The 22,801-nt window shown below is 40.8% G+C and overlaps 1 long non-coding RNA gene across 1 annotated transcript in view; it reads right to left on the bottom strand.

Annotated features, from left to right (window-relative positions):
- LOC309638411 overlaps nt 1-18,215 on the bottom strand; it is a 65,050-nt gene extending 46,835 nt beyond the window's left edge. The window contains exons 1-2 of the long non-coding RNA XR_014251100.1: nt 17,853-18,215; nt 16,869-16,970 (exon numbers count right to left, since the gene is read on the bottom strand). This is a non-coding gene — a long non-coding RNA (uncharacterized lncRNA). The remainder of the gene's footprint in view (nt 1-16,868; nt 16,971-17,852) is intronic.
- Between the last annotated feature and the right edge of the window lie 4,586 nt (nt 18,216-22,801).

Raw genomic sequence — 22,801 nt, 5'->3', positions numbered from 1 at the left:
GGCCAAGAAGTGGAGCCCAATCAGAGCATAGCAGTCGTCTGAGCAGAAGAGGCAGAGACTGAAGTTCAGGGCTGCTAAAGGTCTGGAATGTGTAGGGAATAATACCAGAGAGCAGAGAACCACAAAGAAGAGTTCCTAGAAGTCTGCATGGGAGTTCCCAGCAGATCCTTGGCTGAGGACAGGGATGTACATATCAGGGCAAAACTCCACAAGGCCCCACAGAGAGAGGCTGCTGCTGGGCTGTGTGCTGAACAAAGGCACCAGAAATAGCTCAGTGCTGGAAGGCTTTGGAGTTCTAGCCCAGCCAGGGTGGGAGGCCTTGCCAGGCTCTTTGAGCACCTCCTGAGGTGGCAGGAAGGCCATGTGATGGCGGGAAGTATCACGCCCTCAAGTGTGGGGCATTTTTTAGAGCAGAGGTTGGCAAAACTTTTTACAAGCCCGGACAGTAAATATTTTAGGCTTATAAGTCATATGATCTCTTTCCCAACCTTTCAATACTGTCAATGTAGCATGAAAACAGCCACAGACAATATGCAAATAATGAGCATTGTTGTGTTCCTATAAAGCTTTATTTATAGACACAAAGATGACCTAAGTGTTAGAACTGGCAGACAAGGACATAAAAGTAGCCATTATAAATATGTTTAAAGACTTAACAGAAAAGATAAACACAGTAAACAGGTAGGAAATGTCAGCATAGAAATGGAAATGATAAAAAATAACCAAATGGAAATTCTATAACTGAAAATTACATTACCTGAAATAAAATACTCATGAGATAGGTTTAACAAGCAGGCTAGAGACTGCATAAGAAAAAGTCAGTGAGTTTGAAGACAAATCAAAATAAATCATCCAATTTGAGGAACAAGAGAAAAAATGTTAATGGGGCAATACCAGTGATCTAACATATGTGTAATGGGAGTATCAGAAAGAAAAGAGAAAGCGAACAGAGAAGGAAAAAAATATTTGAGAGAAAGATGGATGAAATGTTTTCAAATTTAGATTTTTAAAAAGTCAATTTACAAACCCAAGAAGCTCAGTGAAACCCATGCAGGATAAACACCAAGAAAAATACACCAAGACATACTATCATCAACATGCAGAAAAATCAAAAAAATGAGGAGAAAAGTCTTAACCGAAGCAAGAGAAAAAGATGCATTACATTCAGGGAACTATAATACAAACTCAAAATGACTTCTCATCCAAAACAATGGTGACAAGAAGTTAGAAAATGAACCATTAAAGAGCTGCAAGAAAAAACAAAAACAAAAAACCCACCACCATCAACTCAAATTTCTAAATCCAGCAAAATTATCATTGAAAAGGGGGGTAGGGCATAAAATAAATACATTTTCTGATAAATGAAAACTGAAAGAATTTGTCGTCAGCAGACCTACACTGTAAGAAATGCTAAAGCAATTCTTCAGACTAAAAGAAAAATGAAACCAAGTGGGATCTCAGATTTATAGGAAGGAATGAAGAGCGTGGAAAATAGTAAATATGTAAATACATTAGAAGGCTATTTTTTTTCTTAGTTTCTTTAATAGACAAATGTTTAAAGCAAAAGTAGTACTGCTGTAGTGTATGGGGTTTATAAAATCCAAAGAAGTAAAATACGTGACAACATTAGCACAAAGATGGAGTAAAAGAAATTATACTATTGTAAATTTCTTCCATTTTACATGAAGTGCTACAATATTAATTTAAAATGGACTGTAATTTTTCAAAAAAAGAAGAAATTTTTTAAAATAATGTTAAAATATTCAATTAAACAAAAAGTGGGAAAGTAGAACCGCAGGCAAGTTCATTTCACCTGCCTTCATTAATCAAGGTCATTTTAAGACTTGCATGTCCTCCAAGCAGCACGACACCCAAACAATAAGATGTTTGCCTGAGTTGTTTTCCAGGAACTTGGAGTCAGCTGTGTCAAGTTCTAACTTAGCTGGTTAGGACTGGATGTAACCACTGACCCTCCAACTGGGCATGTGTGTGTCCGCTTGGTGACATTTTGACATCAGTGGGCCAAAAACTCCACCCTCAGATTGTGCTAAGCACCTCCATTTTTGAACATGCAGAGGCCTGTAGCTTAGTACACCTGCGCAGAATGATTACCGTATCTTTTTCCAGTAACCTTTCTCTACATTCCCCATGCTCCCTAAGCCTCAGACTGCCCTGCTTCTTTATTCCATAAATACCCTGACCCCTTGTCTTCAGGGAGGTGGGTCTGAAACTTGTTCTCCCATCTCCTTGCTTGGCTCCCTTGCAAATAAACCCTCTCTCCTGCAAATCTCAGCATCCCAGCGTTTTGGTTTGCTGTGAATCAACCTGGTTTGGTAGCAAAAGGAGTAACAGAGTAACAAAAACCACATGACAAACAGAAAACAATACAAATTGATAGACCTTAATCCAACCATAACAACAACTACACAAAATGTCAATGGACTATATTCCCCAATTAAAGGGCAGACCATCAGGCTGAATTTAAAATGCAAGACTGAATAATATACTGTCTGTAAAAGATGCAATTTGAATACAAAGTCATAAACACATTGAGGAAAAAAGATATATCATGCAAACAGTAAGTGTAAGAAAGCTGGAGTGGCCGTATTAAAATCAGTCAAGATAGACTTCAAGGAAAAGAGGCATTTCATAATGATAAAAGAATCAGTCCACCAGGAATACATAATACTAAATATGTATGCTTCTGATATTAGAGCTTCAAAATATATGAAGTGAAAACTGACAAAATTAAGGGAGAAGTAGACAAATCCACAATAATAACTGGAAACTTTAATTACTTTCAGCAGTTGACAGAACAAGTAGAAAAAAAAAAAAATCAGCCTGACCAACACCTATCAAATAACTATTGCACCTGGTCTTCTTTCTCTCTGAGGCACCTAGTGTAACCCAATATACACAGAATGAATTAGAAAATTTAAAATAATTCAGTACAATTTTTCCAATACAAATTTTTATAAAATACTATTTTCTTATCACATCTTTATTTTCATAAGGTTCTTGGAGCTGCTGATTTAGCTCACCCAATATACGGAGAGTGTTATGGACTGAACTGTGTTCTCCAAAATTCATATGTCGAAGCCCTAACCCTCGGTAAGTCAGAATGTGACTGTGTTTGGAGTTAGGACCTTCAAAGAGGTGATTAAGTTAAAATGAGTCTGATAGGTTGGGCCATAATCCAATCTGACTGGTGTCCTTATAAGAGGAAATTTTGACACCCAAGAGTCACCAGGGATATGCATGTGTAGAGGAAAGACCATGTGAGGACACAGTGAGAAGGCAGCTCTCTGCAAGCTAAGGAGGGAGGCCTCAGAAGCAACTAAGCCTACCAACACCTTGATCTTGGAATTCTAGCCTCCAGAACTGTGAGAAATAAATGTCTGTTGTTTAGGCCATCTAGTCTGGTTCTTTGTTACAGCAGGCCTGGCAAACTAATACAGAGAGCCAGTGGTTGTTGTCAAACTGAATAGCCAAATCAGAAAAAAAATCTGACTTCGTTTGTCAATTCAAGTTGATTGTTAGTACATGTCCTCAAGTCAACCATCTCCCCTCTGCATTCCAATCCCATAACTAACAGACAAGACATGAAGCCCTAAGTTTCTCACCTAGTGAAAACATTGCTCCCTCTGTAAGCCCCTCCTTCAGCATCTGCTTTGTTCTCACTGAACGCTCACCAGGAGAAGTGCAGTTTTTGACAATGCAAGTGGACAAACCAAGAGAGGTCATTGGATGAAAATTGTCACCATGCTCACTCATGCAATACAGTACTACAGAGGAAGTCAGGACATTTGAACTTGGGCTGGAAGGCTCCATGTTTAATGTAGCCCATGAACAGGAATACACGGGGAAGACGCATGGCATGTTTATAGTGCCTCGACTAAAGAAGGTCTTGACACCCAGGACAGTATGCCACAGTAAGAGCTAGAGCAAAGTACTGGTATGATTTTCAGGCAAACAAAAGGAAGGGAGGAAGGAAGGGGATAAGTGAGAATATAAGAAAGGAAGACACACTACTACCCATATCTTAACCCAGGTGTGTGCTCAGTTGACCTGAATGCAGACAGGAGACACAGAATTTTAGAGAAGGTGGTGTATCTAGTCCAACAGTCACATTTATAAAAGTGGAAGCTTTTATAAATTAGGAATTAAGTGGCAGGAGCAGAACTGGGCCTAGACTGAGGTCCCTACACGCCCAGTCTTCTCTCCACATTTCCAAAGGTGTGACGTGAAGCCACTGATGTGATAATCTTTGGTTATAAAATGCAGATAAAGACAGTTTTCTCTGATACTACGTTGACTCCAGTAATGTAATATTTATGTAACATTTAGCATCAAATGAAGAGCGAGGATATTTTAATGAATAACGATAATCCAATTACATTGTAATGTACAAAGAGAAGAGTTTTAATTCAGTGCTTTCTCTCATTGGTTAATGACAGGCTATTTCTGAGACTGAAAATAAGATAAAAGTCCAACATAGCAATAAACTAATTACAGAGTATTTTTGGTGTCACAAAGTAGTAGCTATAGAAGTATTGACAGAGAAGAGATTCCATTGAGGGTGAAATTCTGAGTGGTGCTGGGGGCTGGGCTGGGGGAGCAGATCAAGGCTGCCCTCACCGGACTGGCACTATCAGGCTCTATAAATTTTCAAAAGCCCATCTAGACTGAGTGGTGCTTAAAATGGGACATAGGCAGGCAGGCCAAACCACACAGACCGAGGGATCAGAGTTGGCATGAACTTCTGGCAAGGTAGGGCCATGATGGAGGCCAGGTCAGGTGACTGAATTCAACAATCCTGCAGCCTCAATAAAGATTAAAAGATGAATTAGCAAAGAGCTCTCTCTAGAATCAGCAGCTCAGTCTAAAACACTCATTGCCTGTTCTCATGAGTCTAGCGATCTGTATAAATGACTTTTTACAAAGACAAGTATTCATTTATGTGGTAGTGGATGTGAGGTGTGAAAACATAAATCATGACTTGTATTTAGTGCTTCCCATTTTAAATACACTTTCAAAATGTGTTCATTTTCGTTTTATAAAGAGAATGCTGGAACTCAGAGATGTGAAGTGGTTCTGTAGTACGTAAAGCAGCCGAGACAAACGAGTCTCTCTAAGGCTTAATCTGAAGGAGGTGGGGTCAGAGGTTACAGTCGGGCTGCTGCATACAGTTGTACAAGCAGGCCTATGGTCAGTTGCCCCCAAAGCAGAGCTTCAGACAATCAGTTACTCTATCCTGAGGAACCCTTTGACAACTCTTATGAAATGTGTCTCATGGAGGCTTGTGGAGGCAGCAGAGCATTTATTCACCGAGCCCGGTCCCCACTGGTCAAGGGTTGCCTTGTAGAGCATTAGTCCCTCCACCCTACTGCCCCTGTGTTACTCCTCCCCGCCCTCAGTCGCACCCTTCAATCTTGCACATGCATGAGTGCCAAAAAGGCTCCTATGGACATCTCCATGAGGAGACTCACCAAAGCCCCCAAACAAGAAATGAGAGGCCTGGGTGGTAGAGGAGGCACTATTCAGGGGCACCTGCGTGAAATTAGTTGACACCTGCACAGAACCGGTCACTGCAGCTGTGGCTGGAATAAGAGGTGAACCCAAGAGGATTTGAGATAATACACAAGTGTCCACTACCCAAGTACACTGAGTCGGGGAGTGAGAGGGGCTGAAATTCATCCTGTGCTCTGCTCTCCACAGCACGCACGCGGGTGCAGGCTGCAACCCCCTGGAGTCAGCGGCTGGCTTTTCTCATTCACACAAAGATGCCATGTGGGGTAGCAAAGGTCCTGGATGTTGCGCACCAGCTGTTGCACAGCAGGCTAGAATCTTAATTTCAATGTTCAAAACTCTAAAACAAACAAGAAAAAGAAATAAAAGCCATCTAAACTGGAAAAGAAGAAGTAAAATGATCTCCGTTTGCAAATGACATGATCTTATATGTGAAAAATCCTAAACACTCCACACACCCATACACAAACAAAACTGTTACAACTAATAAAAGATTTTAGCAAAGTTGCAGGATAAAAAATTAATATACAAAAATCACTTGCATTTCTATACACTAGCAGTAACATTTCTGAAAAAGAAATTAAGAAAATAATCCCATTTATTATAGTAGCAAAATTTCTCATGGGTTGGAAGACTAAACATTGCTAAAATGTCCATACTACCCAAAGTGATCTACATATTCAATGCAATCCCTATCAAAATCCCAAAGGCAGGGACTTCCCTGGTGGCACAGTGGTTAAGAATCCACCTGCTAATGCAGGGGACACGGGTTAGAGCCCTGCGCCAGGAAGATCCCACATGCCGTGGAGCAACTAAGCCCGTGCATCACAACTACTGAGCCTGCACTCTAGAGCCCGAGCCACAACTAATGAAGCCCGCGTGCTTAGAGCCCATGCACCACAACAAGAGAAGCCACCACAATGAGAAGCCTGTGCACCACAGCAAAGAGTAGCCCCCGCACGCAGCAACAAAGTCGCAACGGAGCCAAAAGTAAAAATAAATAAATTTATTTAAAAAAAAATCCCAATGGCACTCTTAGCAGATAAAGAAATAACCATCCAAAAATTCATAATGAATCTTAAGGGTCTCTGAATAGCCAAAATAACCTTTAAAAAGAACAAAGCTGGAGGCCTCATACTTTCTGATTTCAAATCATGCTACACAGCAACAGTAATTAGGATGGTGTGGTACTAGCATAAAGATAGACATATAGACCAATGGAACAGAACAGAAAGCCCAGAAGTAAACCCTTACATATATGACCAAATAATTTTCAAGAAGATTACCCTAAGGAAAGGGTAGTCTCTTCAACAAATGATGTTGGAAAACCTGAATATCCACATGCAAAAAATGAAGTTGAACCCTTCCCTACGCCAAATGCAAAAATTAATTCAAAATGGACTAAAAGGGTGGTGGAATCAAGATGGTGGACTAGGAGGACGCGGAATTCACACCTCCGCACAACTAGGGCACCTACCAGGTACCGGTGGGGAACCATGGGCACCTAAGGGGATGGGAGGAACCCCCAGTGACTGGGTGTGGGGTGTGGGAGGAGTGAAGGGGGAAGAGAAGTGGAGGCAGGATGGGACTTGCACCACTGAGGGGTGGCTGGGGGAGGGGAAGGGATCCCACGCCGGGAGGGGTTAACTGGGGGACCATTGGGAGGGCAGAGATCAAAAGGGAGCGTGGCCAGGTTTCCCCTGCCCACTTGGGCCCTCAGGAACCTGCTGAGATCCCGGGCCTGATCCTCTGCCCACTGAGGCCCCCTCCAGCCATGCAGGTCCTGAGGGAGTGGGAGGGAGGGAAAGGGGAGCAAAAGTAAAGGTCGGACTTCCGGTGGGGGGGTTGGGGGAGAGGAGGAGTTCCTACACCCAGAGGGACCCACCCACTGGTAGGGGTCCAGCGGCGATGGGGGAGACCTTAGGGGGTGTGCGGAGGAACGGAAGGGAACGCAGCCAGTGCTTTCCCTGTCCACTTAGGCACCAGGGAGCCTGTTGGGCTCCTGAGTCTAAACCTCTGCCCTGGGAGCCTCCCTCCTGCTGTGGAGACCCCAAGCCCCGCCCCTATGCCCCCCCTACCTCTACACTCAGAGACCCCCTCCAACGCGCTGGGCCTAAACCCCACCCACACACCCTCACCCAGGGCCTTACCTCCAAACTCCGGAACTCCACACTCCAGACGCCCTTCTTTGGACGTGCTGCCTCTCCCCTTCCATGTAGGTCCTAAGCAGAGGCGCCACCTCATGCTTGAATAACGCCCCGCCTAGGCCCCGCCCCCAAGGGCTTTTCCAGCTGCAGTGGGTCCTGAGCCTAGGCCCTACTCCAGGCTGAAACGTCACCCCCCCACCAGCCTATGTCCTTCCCCACCCTAAACCCCGCCTCTGCCTAAGTTCCACCCCCGCCTAAACTCTGCCCCCATAGCTAAGGCTTATTTTTTTTCTTCTTTTTTCCTTTTAGATTGGTGTTCCGTTTTACCTTGTTGATTCATTGTTGTTCATTCATTTATTTTTCTTTTTTTTTTTTAATTAATTATTTATTTATTTATTTATGGCTGTGTTGGGTCTTCGTTTCTGTGCCAGGGCTTTCTCTAGTTGCGGCGAACGGGGGCCACTCTTCATCGCGGTGCACAGGCCTCTCACTATCGCGGCCTCTCTTGTTGCGGAGCACAGGCTCCAGACGCGCAGGCTCAGCAACTGTGGCTCACGGGCCTAGTTGCTCTGCGGCATGTGGGATCTTCCCAGACCAGGGCTCGAACCCGTGTCCCCTGCATTGGCAGGCAGATTTTCAACCACTGTGCCACCAGGGACGCCCTATTTTTCTAATTTTATTTTATTCTCTATACTTTGTTATTGTTCTCTCCTTTTGGCTTGTTCCCCACCCCCCCACTTTTTTTTCTTTCTTCTGTTGTGGTTTTATTTTACCTTTTTGCAGTTGTTTCAATTATATTTTTAATTTTCCTAAAATATTTTTTAATCTTTCTAATTTTATTTTGTTTTTTATTCTTTGTTATTGTATTGCTCCTTTTTTTCTTTCTTTCTTTTTTTTTTTTCTCTGCTGTGCCACACAGCTTGCGGGATCTTGGTTCCTAGGCCAGAGGTTGGGCCCAAGCTCCTGTGGTGGGAGCTCCAAGTCCAAACCACTGGACTAACAAAGGACCTCAGACCCCAGGGAATATTAATTGGAGTGAGGCCTCCCAGAGGTCCTCATCTCAACACCAAGACCCAGCTCTATCCAACTGCCTGCAAACTCCAGTGCTGGAAGCCTCAGGCCAAACAACCAGTAAGACAGGAATACAGCCCCACCCATCAAAAAATAAAAAATGAAACAACAAAAAATTATGTTACAGGTGACGGAGCAAGGTAAAAACCTAAAAGACCAAATAAATGAAGATGAAATAGGCAACCTACCTGAAAAAGAATTCAGAGTAATGATAGTAAAGATGATCCAAAATCTCAGAAACAGAACAGAGGCACAGATGGGGAAAATACAAGAAACATTTAACAAAGATCTAGAAGAACTAAAGAGCAAACAAACAGTGATGAACAACACAATAGCTGAAATTAAAAATACTCTAGAAGGAATCAATAGCAGAATAACTGAGGCAGAAGAACGGATAAGTGACCTGGAAGATCAAATAGTGGAAATAACTACTGCAGAGCAGAATAAAGAAAAAAAAATGAAAAGAATGGAGGACAGTTTCAGAGACCTCTGGGACAACATTAAATGCACCAACATTTGAATTATAGGGGTCTCAGAAGAAGAAGAGTAAAAGAAAGGCTCTGAGAAAATAATTTAAGAGATTATAGTTGAAAATTTCCCTAACATGGGAAAGGAAATAGTCACCCAAGTCCAGGAAGCACAGAGTCCCATACAGGATGAACCCTAGGAAAAACACACCAACACACATATTAATCAAACTAACAAAAATTAAATTCAAAGAAAAAATATTAAAAGCAGCAAGGGAAAAACAAAAAATAGCATACAAGGGGATCCCCATAAGGTTATCAGCTGATTTTTCAGTGGAAACTCTGCAGGCCAGAAGGGAGTGGCAGGACATATTTAAAGTGATGAAAGGGAAAAACCTACAACCAAGATTACTCTACCCAGCAAGGATCTCATTCAGATTCGATGGAGAAGTCAAAAGCTTTTCAGACAAGCAAAAGCTAAGAGAATTTAGCACCACCAAACCAGCTTTACAACAAATGCTAAAGGAACTTCTCTAAGTGGGAAACACAGGAGAAGAAAAAGACCCACAAAAACAAACCCAAATCAATTAAGAAAATGGTAATAGGAACATACATATCGATAATCACCCTGAATGTAAATGGATTAAATGTTCCAACCAAAAGACACAGACTACCTGAATGGATACAAAAACAAGACCTTATATATGCTGTCTACAAGAAACCCACTTCAGACCTAGGGACACATATGGACTGAAAGTGAGGGGATGAAAAAGATATTCCATGCAGATGGAAATCACCAGAAAGATGGAGTGGCAATACTCATATCAGATAAAATAGACTTTAAGATAAAGACTGTTACAAGAGATAAGGAAGGACACTAAATAATGATCAAGGGATCAATCCAAGAAGAAAACATAACAATTATAAACATTTATGCACCCAACATAGGAGCACCTCAATACATAAGGCAAATGCTAACAGCCATAAAAGGAGAAATTGACAGTAGCACAATAATAGTGGGGGAATTTAACATCCCACTTACACCAATAGACAGATCATCCAGACCGAAAATAAATAAGGAAACACAAGCTTTAAATGACACAATAGACCAGATAGACTAAATTGATATTTTTAGGACATTCCACCCAAAAGCAAAAGAATACACTTTCTTCTCAAGAGCACATGGAACGTTCTCCAGAATAGATCACATTTTGGGTCACAAATGAAACCTTGGGAAGTTGAAGAAAACTGAAATCATATCAAGCATTTTTTCCAACCACAACACTATGAGATTAGAAATCAATTACAGGAAAAAAACAGTAAAAAACACAAATACATGGAGGCTAAACAGTGTGCTGTTAAATAATTAAGAGATCACTGAAGAAATCAAAGAGGAAATCAGAAAATACCTAGAAACATATGACAATGAAAACATGATGCTCCAAAACCTATGGGACACAGCAAAAACTGTTCTAAGAGCAAAGTTCATAGCAATTCAAGCTCACCTCAAGAAACAAGAAAAATCTCAAACAATCTAACCGTACACCTAAAGCAGCTAGAAAAGAACAAAGAAAACCCAAAATTAGTAGAAGGAAAGAAATCATAAAGATCAGAGCAGAAATAAATGAAATAGAAATGAAGAAAACAATAGCAAAGATCAATAAAACTAAAAGCTGGTTTTTTGAGAAGATCAACAAAATTGATAGAACTTTAGCCAGACTCATCAAGAAAAAAAGGGAGAGGACTCAAATCAATAAAATTAGAATTGAAAAAGCAGAGATTACAACTGACAACACAGAAATACAAAAGATCATAAGAGACTACGACGGGTAACTATATGCCAATAAAATGGACAACCTGGAAGAAATGGACAAGTTCCTGGAAAACTACAACCTTCCAAGATTGAACCAGGAAAAATTAGAAAATATAAACAGACCAATCACAGGTAATTAAATTGAAACAGTAATTTAAAATCTTCCAACAAACAAAAGTCCAGGACCAGATGGCTTCACAGGCTAATTCTATCAAACATTTAGAGAAGAGTTAACAGCTATCCTTCTCAAACTCTTCCAAAAAATTGCAGAGGTAAGAACACTCCCAAACTCATTCAACAAGGTCACCATCACCCTGATACCGAAACCAGACAAAGATACTACAAAAAAAGAAAATTACAGACCAGTATCACTGATGAATATAGATGCAAAAATCTTCAACAAAATACTAGCAAACAGAATCCAACAACACATTAAAAGGATCATACACCATGATCAAGTGGGATTTATCCCAGGAAGGCAAGGATTCTTCAATATACGCAAAACAATCAATGTGATACACCATATTAACAAATTAAAGAATGAAAACCATATGACCATCTCAATAGATGCAGAAAAAGCTTTTGACAAAATTCAGCACCCATCTATGGTAAAAACTCTCAAGAAAGTGGGCATAGAGGCAAACTACCTCAACATAATAAAAGCCATATACAACAAACACACAGCAGACATCATTCTCAAAGGTGAAAAACTGAAAGCATTTCCTCTAAGATTAGGAACAAGACAAGGATGTCCACCCTCGCCATTCTTATTTAACATAGTTTTGGAAGTCCTAGCCATGGCAATCAGAGAAGAAAAAGAAAAAAAAGAATACAAATTGGAAAAGAAGAAGTAAAACTGTCACTGTCTGCTGATGACATGATACTATACATAGAAAATCCTAAAGATGCCACCAGAAAACTACTAGAACTAATCAATGAATTTCGTAAAGTTACAGGATACAAAATTAATGCACATAAATCTCTTGCATTCCTATACACCAATGATGAAAAACCTGAAAGAAAAATTAAGGAAACACTCTCATTTATCATTGCAACAAAAAGAATAAAATACCTAGGAATAAACCTGCCTAAGGAGGCAAAAGACCTGTACTCAGAAAACTATAAAACACTGATGAAAGAAATCAAAGATAACATAAACAGATGGAGAGATATACCATGCTCCTCAATTGGAAGAATCAATATTGCAAAAATGACTATGCTACCCAAAGCAATCTACAGGTTCACTGCAATCCCTTTCAAATTACCAATGGCATTTTTCACAGAACTAGAACAAGAAATTTTACAATTTATATGGAAACACAAAGGACCCCGAATAGCCAAAGCAATCTTGAGAAAGAAAAAGACAGCTGGAGGAATCAGGCTCCCTGACTTCAGACTATACTACAAAGCTACAGTAATCAAGACAGTATAGTACTGGCACAAAATCAGAAATATAGATCTATGGAACAGCATAGAAAGCCCAGAGGTAAACCCACACACATATGGTCACCTTATTTTTGATAAAGGAGGCAAGAATACACAACGCATAAAAGACAGCCTCTTCAATAAATGGTGCTGGGGAAACTGGACAGCTACATGTAAAAGAATGAAATTAGAACACTCCCTAACACCATACACAAAAATAAACTCAAAATGGATTAAAGACCTAAATGTAAGGCCAGACACTATAAAACTCTTAGAGCAAAACATAGGCAGAACACTCTATGACATAAATCACAGCAAGATCCTTTTTGACCCACCTCCTAGAGAAATGGAAATAAAAACAAAAGTAAACAAATGGGACCTAATGAAACTTAAAAACCTTTTGCACAGCAAAGGAAACCATAAACAAGACCAAAAGACAACCCTCTGATTGGGAGAAAATATTTGCAAATGAAGCAACTGACAAAGGATTAGTCTCCAAAATTTACAAGCAACTCATGCAGCTCAATATCAAAAAAACAAACAACCCAATCCAAAAATGGGCAGAAGACCTAAATAGACATTTCTCCAAAGAAGATTTACAGATTGCCAACAAACACATGAAAGAATGCTCAACATCATTAATCATTAGAGAATTGCACATCAAAACTACAATGAGATATCATCTCACACCAGTCAGAATGGCCATCATCAAAAAATCTACAAACAATAAATGCTGGAGAGGGTGTGGAGAAAAGGGAACCCTCTTGCACTGTTGGTGGGAATGTAAACTGATACAGCCACTACAGAGAACAGTATGGAGATTCCTTTAAAAACTAAAAATAGAACTACTATATGACCCAGCAATCCCACTACTGGGCATATACCCTGAGAAAACCATAATTCAAAGAGAGTCATGTACCACAATGTTCATTGCAGCTCTATTTACAATAGCCAGGACATGGAAGCAACCTAAGTGTCCATCGACAGATGAATGGGTAAAGAAGATGTGGCACATATATACAATGGGATATTACTCAGCCATAAAAAGAAAAGAAATGATTTATTTGTAGTGAGGTGGATGGACCTAGAGTCTGTCATACAGAGTGAAGTCAGAAAGAGAAAAACAAATACCATATGCTAACACATATATATGGAATCTACAACAAAAAAAAAATGGTCATGAAGAACCTAGGGGCAGGATGGGAATAAAGACACAGACCTACTAGAGAATGGGCTTGAGGACACGCAGAGGGGGAAGGGTAAGCTGTGACAAAGTGAGAGAGTGGCATGGACATATATACACTACCAAATGTAAAACCGATAGCTAGTGGGAAGCAGCCACATAGCACAAGGAGATCAGCTCGGTACTTTGTGATGACCTAAAGGGTTGGGATAGGGAGGGTGGGAAGGAGGCTCAAGAGGGAGGGGATATGGGGATATATGTATACATATAGCTGATTCACTTTGTTGTACAGCAGAAACTAACACAACATTGTAAAGCATTTATACTCCAGTAAATATGTGGGGAAAAAAATGGATTAAAGACCTAAACGTAAGACCTAAAACTGTAAAACTCATAGAAGAAAATATAGGCAGAAAGCTTCAGGACCTTGGAATTGGCAATGATTTCTTGGATATGACACCAAAAGCATAGGCAGCAAAAGCAAAAGTAGACAAATGTTATGATATCAAACTTAAAAACTCTGTTCATCAAAGGAAACAATCAACAGAATGAAGAGGCAACCTACTGAATGGGAGAAAATACTTGCAAATCATATATCTGACATATATAAGTTGATATCCAGAAAATGTAAGAAACAACAACAACAAAAAACAAATACCCTAAGTAAAAAATGGGGAAAGGACTTGAACAGACAATTTTCCAAAGAAAATATAAGAATGGTCAACAAGAAAAGATGCTCAACATCATTAATCATAAGACAACCCAAGATCAAAACCACAAGATTATCACCTCATACCCACTAGGATGGCCACTGTAAAAAGAACAGAAAATAATGTGCTGATGAGGATGCAGAGAAATTGGAACCCTTGTGCACTGTTGGTGGGAATGTAAAATGGTGTAGCCATTATGAAAAACAGTATGAGGATCCTTAAAAAATTAAAAATAAAACTACCATATGATCCAGAAATTCTACTTCTGAATATATATCCAAAAGAATGCAAAGCAGAATCTTGAAGAGATATCTGCACACCCATGTTCATGGCAGCACTATTCACAATGGCCAAGAGGTGGAAGTAACCCAAACGTCCATCAACAGCTGATTGGATAATGAAAATATGGTATAAACATACAATGGAAGATGATGTAGCCTTAAAAAAGAATGAAATCCTGTCACATGCTAAAACATGGATGAACCTTGAGGACATCATGCTAGGCGAAATAAGCCAATCATGAAAGGACAAATACTGTATGTTTCCACTCACATGAGGTATCTAAAGGAGTCAAAAATCACAGAAACAGAAAGCAGAAATGTGGTTGCCAAGGGCTGGGAGGGAGGAATTAGTGGTTCGTGGGTATAGAATTTCAGTGTTGCCAGATGAAAAAGTTCTAGAGAGCTGTTGCACAACAATGTGAATATACTTAACACTTTCGAGCTGTACACTCAAAAATGGTTAAGATGGAACATTGAATGTTATATGTTTTTTATCACAATTTTAAAAAGACCAAAAAAACGAAAACAACACCTAAAATAATATAACTCAGAATTTTTAAAGAAATAAAACAATTGGTGAGGATGACGGAAATGACACCCAGTCATGAGACTTACACACAGTTCACTCTCCATAAACATGCACAACAAATTCTGAAAGACACAGAGCATGTTTTGATACCCTCTTTAGCTCCTCTTTCCGAAAATTCTTAGTGAAGAAACTAGTTAGGGTTCAGTCTGGTTTCTCCATATGACGCACGATATGCTTATGCCACTCAGTCATTGAGAAATCTGTTTCTTGCTTTGGGATCTTTAGGAGTGATTTCGGCGAGTTAGCTTTGCTTCTTCTTCGCTTGTTCACAGAAATTCTTTGAAGTCTGAGTTTGTGTCAGCTGGTCATGAGGGAAGGCTTTGTCCATCCCTGGCTGTGAATCACTGAGCTCTGGCCCTGCATCTGTGGCATCTGTAGGCACGTCGTACTCTCTGCAGAGCATCATTTTGCAGCCAGGACTAAGTGGGTGTGGGGTTTCAAACCTATTTTGGTTATTAGAATCACTTCCTACTTGGAGTGAAAGCCAGAAATAAATTCCCTGTTGACTGTGTTACTATTAAAACATTTTTCTCCCTCTTGCTTCCTGCCCTCTGCCAACAGTTGCTAGGAGTTGGGACAAGCCTATTTCCTCATCCAATGTTGTGTGAGTCGTCACAAATTGTCCAAAATGATGCAGATAGTCATAGCTGGGACCAGAACTAGAATCTAGGTTTTTCTGACTACACATAGGATATTATCTCAGCTATACTTCTTGGCTATAGTTATTGGTCTTTGGTTAGTATGAATTCCAATTTTCCAAGAGTTTTAAGTTTAAAAGATTATTTTCTGGGACTTCCCTGTTGGTCCAGTGGTTAAGACTCCATGCTCCCAATGCAGGGGGCCCGGGTTCAATCCCTGGTCAAGGGAACTAGATCCCGCAGGCCTTAACTAAGAGCCCATATGCCTCAACTAAAGATCCTGCATGCAGCAACGAAGATCCCGTATGCCACAACTAAGACCCGGGGCAGTCAAATAAATAAATAAGTACTAATTTTTTTTAAAAAAGGTTATTTTCTTGGGACTTCCCTGGTGGTCCAGTGGTACAGAATCCACCTTACAATGCAGGGAACACGGGTTCGATCCCTGGTCAGGGAACTAAGATCCCACATGCTGCGGGGCAACTAAGCCCACACGCCTCGGCTAGAGCCTGTGTGCCGCAAACTACAGAGCCCACACGCTCTGGAACCCACGTGCCACAACTAGAGAAGAGAAAAACCGCACGCCACAACTAGAGAGAAGCCCAAGCACCACAACAAAGAGTCTGCACGCCACAACGAAAAGATCCCGCATGCCACAACGAAGACCCCGCGTGCTGCAACAAAGACCCGACGCAGTCAAAAATAAATTAAATAAATAAATGAATCATTTTCAAAAATAAAATAAATAAAGATTATTTTCTTTAAATTATTTTTAAAGACTAACAGGAAAAAAAAACCTAACCAAAATAATAACAGTCATTATCACTATTTTATACAGGTAGGAACAGAGAGGAAAATTAACATTTATTCAGCATCTACTATCTGACAGACCTGTACATACTTTATCTTATTTAATCCTCACTACATTGAAGGATATTTATTATTATGTAAATACTTTTCCCTATACTTGACAGAATGAAAGAAGTCAAGTAAAGTACATTTATTCACATCATACCTGGCTCCCATCCCTCCGTGGTCAAAGACAGCCCCATGGAGCGTCATTCTCTTGTATTTCAGTTGGGCATCTGTCACCATGTCTTGGTGAGTTCCTGGAGACCTCCCACACAACAAGAACAGAGAGGTAACAGGTGGGCCAAAGATACACAGGACAGCTGAGTCCAGGCACTGCCAGGTCACACCTACACCTCTGGTTGCCAATGCCAGATGGGGCACAAGAGGTGTCCCATATACCCACCAACTACAAACACATATCCAGACAGTCCACACTTCTTAATTCTAGCCTTCATGCAGCTGTCAAATTGCACCACCACCTTCTATGGGCCTATCAACACATGATACCCAATTCGTGTTTAAAAATGTATGAAAATAAGAAGAATCTTCAACATATTAATATTTCCATAACCTATCATTTTTCTCAGTCCAAAATATTAGTGATATCTAAACATGGATATTTTCAAAAGTGGTCCTCTTGATTTTAATTATCTTTTTGAGCAAATAAAAAGGAAATAGTAAAAATTAATAAGCACTTTTCAGAGTTAAAAAAAAAAAACTGTAGCCATGAGGAGTCAGCAAACAATTGAAAGGTTGATCTTTATTTTACAGAATCATAATTCTGCAGTGTACACTAGACAACTTGGGGGTAAAAAATGCCAAGCAAATACAGGGATGAAAAATTCCAGCAGACTGGAAAAAATAGCTTTCAAGAATGTGTGAAAAATTAGGAAACAAACATTTGAGTTTCAACACAGGCAATTCAAAAGTAAAATTATGAAGAGAAAAAAGCAATCTATGCTATTAACTATGGCTAACCTATAGTATACTACTACATATTAGTAGATTAAGTAGATGATGATTACTATTGGCTATAAAGTAGATATGGAGCTCTAGAAAATAAATGGAGAAATCATTAAGCTCTAGAAATGACTGCAGATGCAGCTGGATCATATTTTTAAATAAATAAAGTTTCACACATACTCACATTTCCATGCCCTCTGGTCTTTTCAGATTAAGTCATCCAGGGCATTTTTCTTTGCAGTTTCGGGGCAGGCACTATCTGGCAAAATGAAAAGGACAATGGAGTCAAGTGTTTGGCATTTCAGGCCTTGGCTGGCATAGAGACAGATGACTTGGGAACATGCATTCTCTGAACTGGAGAGAGAGAAAGCTAAAGAGAACTGAATTTACTCAAGAGCTATTGAGAGGGATGAACGGACAGGATTTGTTAATTAATTTAGGACTGCAGTAGAGGCCAGGGAGACGTCAAGGGTAGTTCCTGGGTTCCTCTCCTGGGTAACCAGATGGATGGTAGTGTCATTCACTGCAGTTTGGACCATAGAAGGAGCTGATGGATTGGGGGGGGCGGGGGGCAAAACAGCAGTATGAGGCCAGGGGAAGGGGAGAAGGATTCAGCCTTCAGTCTGGGACAGGTTGAGACTGAGCCATCAGAGAGAAGCTGCTCAGTCGATGGTTTGATTTCTGATGCTCAGGAAAGAGATTTCAGCTGGAGACGTTAATCTGGAAGAGATTAATATAGAAGATAAGAACCTACGTAAGGGATGAAATTGCCCAGGAAAAGTGTATAGAATAAGAATAGAAGGTGACCCAGGACATACCCTGAAGGAACACCAATATTTAAAAGATGGAGGGCTTCCCTCATGGCGCAGTGGTTGAGAATCTGCCTGCCGATGCAGGGGACACAGGTCCGAGCCCTGGTCTGGGAGGATCCCACATGCCGCGGAGCAACTGGGCCCGTGAGCCACAATTACTAAGCCTGCGCGTCTGGAGCCTGTGCTCCGCAACAAGAGAGGCCGCGATAGTGAGAGGCCCGCGCACCGCGATGAAGAGTGGCCCCCACTTGCCGCAACTAGAGAAACCCTCGCACAGAAACGAAGACCCAACACAGCCATAAATAAATAAATAAATAAACCCAAAGTTAAAAAAAATTAAAATAAAATAAATAAAATAAAAGATGGAGAGATACAAAAGAGCCCTCAAAGGAGACTTCGGGGTATTCAGAGCAGTAGGAAGAAAACCAGAAGATGGCGGTGTGACAGAAGCTACAACAAGAACATACTTCAAGAAGAAATTGGTCATCAGTGTCACATTCTGCTAAGAGGTGAAAATAGAAGTTGAAAAGTGTCCACTGGATTTAGCAATACAGACTTGTGACTTTGATAAGAAGCACTTCGCTGGCATGGTAGAGCAGAAACCAGATTCCAGTGGGTTGAGGAGTAGCAGGTGACAAATACAGCACAGACACAACTTCTGCTTATATCCACCCGGCTTATATCCAAGGACAGTAACTACCACATCCTGGAATGCATCCCTTAGAGCAGGGGTCCCCAATCCCAGGGCCGTGGACCCTATTACCCACCGGGCCCCACAGCAGGAGGTGAGCAGCGAGCGAGCAAAACTTCATCTGCCGCTCCCCATCGCTCACATTACCGCCTGGACCATCCCCCCCACACCCCCACCGCTCCCTGCAACCAGTCTGTAGAAAAATTGTCTTCCACGAAAATGGTCCCTGGTGCCAAAAAGGTTGGGGACCGCTGCCTTAGAGCCATCGCATAGAGGGAATGAGTAGCTGAGTGATGAATAGACAGTGGGTATAACTCATCATGGTAATTTTCATATTAAAAACATAGCTTGTTGTTGAATTGAAAGGCAATAAATACCACTCATTAAGTAAACATTGACTTGCAGTGTATTAGGCAGAGCCAGAGTAAAAGCTGGGACAATCAGCTGTTCTTTTACTCCTCTATTAACTGTAAATCTTACCCCCAAACAATTCCAATTTCAGATCAGTACTAGAGATAAAAAACAAAAACAAAAAACAATAACAATCTCTACCAATTCCCAAACACGTCAAGTTGTATACACTAAATATCTCCAGCTTTTTATATGTCGATCATACCTCAATAAAGTGTTTTTTTTTTTTAAAGATCTCTACCAGTTATCTAAATCCTCAGGTAAAAATGTCAATAGAATTGATGGGCAGTCTTAAGAAATGTTACACTGTAAGAGTATAAATACTCTAGGAACTTCCTCTTAATTCATTTAAAGGAATCATAAATATAATGAGTCATATACATGCCATACATTCAAAAGAGAAGTATTTTGCTGCTTCTTTCCTTTAGAGGTGGTGCTAAAGCACAAGGAAGGAAGGGTATTCTGGGGCTTTGAGCTCCTAAAAGACCAGGCCCATTATCTGCCTCTTTTCTGTATCCCCAACAATATGGTAACTTCATTTTAATGAATGAATGGCTTGTTTCCTAAATCTACTAACATTAAAACAGCAAGAAAAAAAAGCATAATAAGGACCACTGACTCTCACGGATCTTGAATTTATTGACTTTCTAAGAATAAAAAGGGAAAAATCACATAAAATTAGAGTATACAATAATATACCGAGGCATTCTTTTCAGTTTAATTTTATTGGTTTCTAGATCTGGACTCTTTTTTCTGTGTTGTTTATAAATATAACAGAAAAAAGAACTAAAGAAAAAAAAACAGCTGGTGCATTTTCTTTCAAGGTTCTGCATGTTAGAAAGATATTTACTTGCAAGGCACATTCATTATACGCTGATACTTGACAGCCCTTCACTGAAAGAGCTAAAGGAAATAGAACTTGGGGAAGGCAGAAACCTGACCTTTACAGAAGGCATTCCAGGTAGGGTTAGTCAGGTTCTGGCCCCAGCCAGAATCTTCTTTCATGATGGCAATTCTTCCTTTGTATCACCGGTGAGGCACTGAGTAACAATATGCTTGTAAATGATCCTTATTCCTCATGTATCAGTGGTTTAATACAATCTCCCAGGAAGGAGGAGACAAGGAAGAGAGTAAAATAAACCTTTGTTGAAATACTGATTTGTTTCTGGTGACCTTTGGCTATTGCATTTTATCACAAGAAACAATTCCTAAGAAAAAACATTGAAAGTGGACCCCTTCCAAAGAGAAAGAAAATGTACTCCCCCAAAACGTGTGGGATGAGGTAGGTTCATGCACTTGTCAATGAGCCATAAAATCATTCTTCTCTGGTCACAATCATAATGGGCCTTAGGAGAAATCAGTGAACCAAGGAAACTCAAGCCCACAGGGAGTGGCTTTTAGAGATGGGCTGTGTTCTGCCTCTTCTTCCTGGTCTCTTGTTTTGACTCTATGCTGTGGAGGAAACTTGGGAGGGAAGAGAGGGAGAATTCTCCGTGAACTTATAAAGGATTCAGACCACACTGGCAGTTTATTTTAGTGTGTTCAGACATGTCTCTCCATCCTCTCTGTATCACACTCCCTTCCGGGTTCCTGCATCCCCAGATTTCCTTTGGATGCTAAGAAAAAGTGAGCCCCATCTTAACCTTATGGCTTCCTTTACCTCCTTCCCATAACCACTGGGGTCACATCATTTCTTTGCCTCTAATCCTGCTCAGCTTTTCCCAGCCCAGTAAGGGAGCAACCAGTAGCAGTCTCCGGAGAAGCATAGGCTTCCAGCTCACACCCACAACTCAGGCTGTACCTAACTGCTGACCTCGGCCCCTCCCCTCCTCTCCTCATCTCTTCGTGGACTGGAGTGAAGATAGCAGAAGAAGAAACAGCAATCACAGCCTCCTAATGGGACAGGGAGGGATGTCCTACAGAAGGCAGTGAGGATGTGGTCTCTGGGTGGAAGCTGGATGTCGGTGAAGACTTTGGGCGTTCATAAGGCATGCAACAGAGGAGGGAGGCCAAATAACGTGTCACGATGCCTGCCTCCGTCAGAGGGCTCTGCCGGGCCTTTTCCCATTTGCATCCCAGACATAAAATGCTTTCAGAAAACAGTGCTCATAGGCCTTTAATGCAGAACCACCCATCCACACAGGATCCAATAGAAACCACTGGATATTTCTGGCTCATGGACAGGGCCGACTTGGATTCTCCCTATTCGTGCTGTTCTGGGTGCTAGAATAGATACAACAGCGCACAATACAAAGACACCCCTGTCCTCATGAACCTTCCATTCTTATAAAATCTATGTGAATTCTCTGACAGTTCACTCCCCACTCTCCTTCCTCCAAGCTTGCTAACCACTACTTTCCCTTTCAAAAATGACTCCTTTCTCTCTCAAACTATATCCTTCTTTGACCAAATTCCTCCACTTCCATAGCACCAGTTGTCACCTCTAAACACGCAAAACTCCATCTTCTCTGCTGGGATCCTGGACAATCCTTCCAACTACCAAAACAAGAGACTGAAAGTATCCTCCTGAGTCCTGGGGTGAAGGACGTGGTCACACTCTCACCACCCACATCACTGCTCTTCCGTCTCACCAAGGCGGTTTGTTTTCCAAGATTCACATTGAAAACTCTAAACTCATGTTTTATATCAACAGGGGCATGGACATTTATGTTTGCTCATAGAGGGTCCAGTTTATGCTGCAAGCTTGATAAAGAAAATTATTCAATTGGATTTAACAAACATGTACTGAAAACCTAAAATGAGCAAAACACTGTGTTTGGTCTGGAGACATACAGGCAAAAGGTGGATTTAGCTTAATGAGAAGACAACTGAGTAGAAATCAGTGAAGAATGAGTAAATAATTTAGCACCACTTTGAAGTGAGGCCAAAGTGTGAGCATAGAACCTCATACCGCTGGCGATATGGAAGGTTCAGGAAGTATCCAGGCAGAAGATAAACGGGCATGGGTTAAGAAGATGACTTTAGAGATGATGAAAGAAGGCCAAATTTGAGAATTGTTGAGAAAAAAAGTAATGGGGATTATGAAACCCCGGATGTGAGGGAGTAAAGGCCTGGCAGAAGTCAAAACCAAGGAGATATGTTCCTTAGGAGGAATACTCATATCCCTTGCCCCCAAAAGGAGGCTTTTATTGAGGATTTTTGGTTTGAAGGGTTAAAGGGACCATAAACACAATAGTTTGTGAGGGCCTTATGACCAAT

This window comes from Balaenoptera physalus (genome assembly GCF_965194825.1).
Source record: "Balaenoptera physalus genome assembly, chromosome: 11".
NCBI lineage: Eukaryota > Metazoa > Chordata > Mammalia > Artiodactyla > Balaenopteridae > Balaenoptera > Balaenoptera physalus.
Note: the sequence above shows the minus strand (reverse complement) of the source record. Positions and strands in the feature narration are given on the sequence as shown.